This window comes from Hypomesus transpacificus, chromosome 14 (genome assembly GCF_021917145.1).
Source record: "Hypomesus transpacificus isolate Combined female chromosome 14, fHypTra1, whole genome shotgun sequence".
NCBI lineage: Eukaryota > Metazoa > Chordata > Actinopteri > Osmeriformes > Osmeridae > Hypomesus > Hypomesus transpacificus.
This window is the reverse complement of record NC_061073.1, coordinates 10,443,967-10,449,492: the sequence shown is the minus strand read 5'-3', so window position 1 is coordinate 10,449,492 and position 5,526 is coordinate 10,443,967. Positions and strand designations below refer to the sequence as shown.

General features: G+C 41.2%; 1 protein-coding gene across 2 annotated transcripts in view; it reads right to left on the bottom strand.

The window, feature by feature from the left end:
• Positions 1-5,526, bottom strand: part of si:ch211-106e7.2 — a 33,110-nt gene that overhangs the window by 11,415 nt on the left and 16,169 nt on the right. The gene's annotated exons all lie outside the window — the stretch shown is intronic.

Genomic DNA, 5,526 nt, shown 5'->3' with positions numbered 1-5,526 from the left:
TCCGGGTAAAAGGAATAGTTCCTTTTATGATAAGATCCTCCCACGAGGGCGGTACACCGGTTTTCCTTCTATGGCGTGGAAAGTTTCATGCTTTGTTTGCAACAATTTTTAAAACTATATATATTGTATATTGACACCTGCTCTTTATACATGCAATGCAAAGATCAAACAATAAAGGTCTGCACATTTAAGCAAGGCTTGAGGTTAAGACAAAGAATAACATTCATTGGGTGTTTCACTTCTGCTTAACCACATTTGGGTGCATTGGTTCCTCTTTCTGCGTGCGAAGATGTCTTGCACAGCAGTATTATTTTCAGCCTGTATAATAACTCACAGAAATATTAACAGTTGCTCACTCAAATGGTTAATACATACATTTATTAAGAGGCAGTTAGAAACTTAACTGCAATGTACTGTTGCCAGTGCCTCCTGAAAAATAGTGATGGTGGGGTTAGTTCAAAACACTATGGGGAGTCCGGTCACAACTCTGTGATATAATGCAGGGTTCCAGAGATCAGACTGTTGTATTCAAAAAACGTATTCTTTATTCATTAAATGACAAGATTGGAGCTGGGATTGTAGTTTATCTCTCAGATGATTATTTAGTGAGTGTGTGTGTAAATACAAACATAGATATAAGTAATGCAAAATAGCAAATGTACACGTTATCCTCAAACCATTATTGTTAAACATTCAGGATGCGTGCGCAGCATGGTGGCAGAAATCCGGGAAAAGATAGCCTTTATAGCGGCTAGAGAATGACATGGATTATACAAATAGTTACATTTTAAAAGACCAAAAAGGTAGAGGAGGACAGCCTTTAAGAGAGAAAGCGATTCCCCGTTGATCTGTCGCATCAGAATTTTAATTTTGGGTCACGAAAGTCTTAAAATTTGAGTGAAAATGTCGCCCGGTAGACCGCATAGTCGGGCGGCAGCCATATCTTCACGTCATGACAAAGTTCATAATTTTACAGTTTTACAGTCAATTTTACAGCTAAAAAGTCGAGCAGGGCAGCTTTCAAGAGATATGGGAATTCTGCTTTTAGCCAGCTGGTCCGATTATTTTTGTGATTTTGTGTAATCTGGCAATCTGTGAGACTGCGTCCCCGTTACACTGTTTTGACGTTAGCCTCAGTCAGACTCGGGTCGTTCACTGGCAGTGTGCACAATGTTGTATTTCACTCCATTCTACACCAAAAACGTCAGCGAGGACTGCCTTTCGTATATATGAACCTGCTGAAGATAGCCAGTATCTTGGATTTCTTGAACCAAGCCTGTTTCATTCATTATTTGCCTGAGAAAGCGACCTCCGTTAGACAGGCTAGTTTTGCCCGTTTCACTCGTCAGGCTGTTTAAAGGTCTTGGGGGACAAGTGACTTCCGGGGTTTGCCGGCCCTCCGCTGCACGTTGGGCCTAACAACACCCTTGAACACGTACTTTATTGACAATAAAGTACTGCCTCTTGTACCTTATTCCTTAAATAAAGCACACCCCATGACTCACTCTCAACCAGAGTGCTTGATTTCATCCGTATTATAATTTTAAAAAAATAACCGTCACTAATGCTAGTTAGACCAGGTTAGACGCTCCCGCAGTAATTCTTCTTAAAGGGGCAGGCCCCCGTTTCAACACCTCCACTGGCACATGTCAGTTATGGTTCTGTTGATAGTGGTAGGCAACAGTGTCTCGTGGCACATTGGGTATCCTGCAGAAGTTTGGTTGACTGTCGCATAACTGCCCGTGACAATGGGAGAACTGACTGTAAACTATATTTCGAAAGATTTTCGAAATATAAGTTAAACTTAGCTAGGCCCGGACACCGCCAGAGACACATGGGGGGTGGAGAGGTGGAAGAACGTGTCCATCTAGCTCAACCCCCAAGTACCCTTTTTCACCCCCTCCTTTCCCCCCCTCTCCATCCCCTATCATCTCACAGGGTTGCAGTTGGCTACACCATCCCATCAGTAGCACCCGTCACACCCCTCCTCGGGGTCCCACCCGGACTAGGCCGGACCTACAGCATCCCCAACCGTCCCTGGAAGAGGGGATGCCCCCTCGAATGGCTCCTCCCAAGGCTTAAGGTGGTTTGTTTGTCTGAGGTAATTGTCATTGGGTGATTGTATAGGACTGTAGTATTTGCACTGGGTGAAATGTGGTGGAAGTTTTAACATGTATTTGTAAATATTTGTTATTAATTTAGGTCAAACCAATAAATACGTAATTATCTGCATTGTATCACTTAGAGAGGGCCCCTTACTCAGAAAGTGACGCAAGATCGGTGGTGTTTGAAGGGGCCCCCTGACTGGCACGGGGCTCTGGGGCGGCCGCACCCACGCTGTCTCTGCTACTGGTTAAACTGTTTGTGCTAACAGACCCCAAACCACACTTTTGATGTCTCACTACAAGCTTAGGCAATTTAGACATTATGTTGCATTGGCCTATAGTGTTATGGAGTGACTGTAATGTAAAGCAGACGTGTACACACGTAATGACTTAGTAACAACTTCTTTTACGCAGAATAACTGAATTTAAGCGTCTCTTAGTTGATTATTCAACATCAATCCATATATACACTTATACAAAAATATGTAAAGTAGTTTCAGTATCCACTTTACAAAACACAGAGGATTCAGAACAATCCGTTTTATATCTTACGAACTGTTGTACAATGAATGTATTTTAATAGTTATTTAGAGTAGTTTACAGTTGGCAGAAAAGGATTTGGGTCAAGCTTGATACAATGGAGATTAGTTTGACCATTTGGGGTAGATGCCACCTGTAGTTTTATGACACCTAACTAGGAGACGTGAAGTCTAGAGACAGGAAGTCTGGGTGACCTGGGAAAGTTCTTGTCACCTGGGGAGAAAAGACAGTTGGTCTGAAGACAATGCTGATTCAACTTTGATGGTTAGTGTGAGTGAGCCAATGACAGAAGAGACATGGGACAACTGCATGTCACCATACAGTAGTGATTGTAGGTGATTGTATTGTGATTGAGAGAAACGCCTTTAAGCAATCAGGAAAACTGTAATGTAACCTGGCTGTGCTGACTGAGAGGGAACTGCAATTTAGCCAAGTGTCATGGAAAATGGAAACCCTCAAGCTGTTGTAACCACAATCATATATTTATTTATTTATTTATAAAAAAAAAAATATGACATAGTTCTTCAATGGAAAATAATGAATAAATGACACAGTTGAATGGAAATGTAGGTTACCTGTCTTCAGTTATTACAACTAATGATATTTGCCACGTCACTACAAGGCTCTGCTTAACAACACAATGCAATTGACAAACTCGCCCTGGGCGCATAATGTGCTAGGACCGCCACTGTATGGCTGTGTCTACTACCGCGCACTTGTGCACTTCGAGCACTGACTTTCAGTGCTTAGGGCGCGTCACTCACAAAACCAGAATAATTCAGTGCACTGAAAGTACCAGGATGGCGCACTGCAAACGGTCCAAAAAAACAGTGTACGACGATGGACACTAATCGCCCTGAACGGGCGCTATCTTGGCTACGTAGCGGAAAAGGAGGAGCCCTTTCGGCAGCTTTTTCCACTGGGTCACTGCAAATTATTGATTGGAAAAAAAAAAATGCATTGTAAAAGTTAACATCCTTCATATGTTTTGCTATCTGCTAAATGCATAAATAATTTCAAGTCAAATCAAGAGTTGAGTATTGAGTGGTTGTCAAATTGTACTCTAATCTCGAGACACAACAACTGGCGCGAGACAATAAAGTGAAGATGGCAGTAAAGTAGAGCTACGAGCTTAAACGGAAGCAACTTTTTTATGGAACGAAGAAGCACTGTGTCGTCTGTCGTATGTTCCCTTCTAAAGCAGACAAAAGTGTACCTTTTTACACAGGCACCGACAATTTTTGAAAGCCATGCCATGCTAGCAGACATGGTTTGCGTTACAGCTAAGCGGATGGTTGACAATCCATCTTCCAGGCCGTTGACCATGCTGGTCAGGAATTTAAATGTAGATGCCCATCGTGTTTTTGCACGACTTAAAACAACGGCATATCGTGTAATTAAGACGGGCCAGCCGTTCGCCTCGTTCCCCCAGGCTATTGAATTGCAGCAGAAGAATGGTGTCGATTTGGGTACTTAGTATCATACTGATAGTGGCGCTTGTGTAGCGGCCGTGGAGATTTCGTGCAGGAGTGTATGGAGAATACCAAATCAAATTCCTAGTACCTGTATACATGGCTAAATAAAGTTGAATCTGAATCTGATGAAATACTATGGAAGCTTTATTAGCATTGAGGGGATCAGAGGTTTCAGTTTCAGCTAAACAGAGTTGTGGAGAGAAAGCTGTCAGCATATTACCGACAACATACAACATCTATTGTATCGTTTGCACTATCTGTATATTTAGGTTAGATTGTAATTATTATATTTTATTTTGTATTCCCCTTAGTATTAGCTAGACCCCCCTTAGTATTAGCTAGACTTTGCTCCTTTTGTATAGTTAGTCCACATATTTAAGTTTCAATATTACTATATGTTCAATGTATGCACCTCCCTGCCAAAGTAAATTCAAAGTTTGTGCAAACATTCATGGCGAATAAAATACTTCTGATTCTGATGTGGGAACTTGTTTACTTAAACGGAAACGATCATGGGATTGAACCAGAGTGTCTAATAGGGGGGAACTGCCACTCTCAGGAAACGTCCTTCGTGTTGCTCTATATTGTTTTTTTCCACACAAGATCAGCACAAAGGGCTCCACTTTGCAGTATATATACCATATAGTCATGCGATTGAAAGAACCTCAACACCATAGTGTTTCCTAGTTGGGAATCAACTGTGATTTATAGTATTTGCATAACTTCAACCAGCCTTTTCTCAGTAGCAATGGAATAAAAAACGGGATATATTTGTGTTTCAATTCACAATATGAACAGCTGTACACTTTGACTTTAGCCAATACATTTTTGGTTTCGAACATAGTGTTATCTGTTCTGACATACAGTGTTAAAGCATTGGTAAATTGGTCCGTAAAAATCGATTGTTTTGGTCTTGGTTGAGCTTGTGTGTAAAAGAAGTTCAAGCCTTTAAAATTTGTGTTTACTCTATGCATTTTGTGTTAAAGCAACAAGAAATTTGTTAATTGTATAACCTACACAGACGGATGTTGTGCTAACTGTGTCAAGAGTTTAGGAAACTTGTTAAAGGTATTGAAAAAAGTGTCATAGCGATTGTAAAAAACTGTAGTTTTTGCCAGCTACATTTTTGGTATTTGCTTTGCCATCTTTCTTTAAAGTGCCTTCCATCCAGGGCTGGATGCAGCCTACTTTGACTGGGGGTGCAGTGAACATATTTGGGGGGTATCATGATTACGGAAAGGGATCATATATATATTTGTTTATGTTGATACCATTTTTGAGACTGCTTATCGATCGAGTGTTAATCAGGCGCGGAGCCAGACGTTACATTCGGGGATGATCCCAAATTTAAGATGGATTCTGGGTTTGATGTGATGCTGTAGATAGGGGAGTCAGATGGCTGAGCG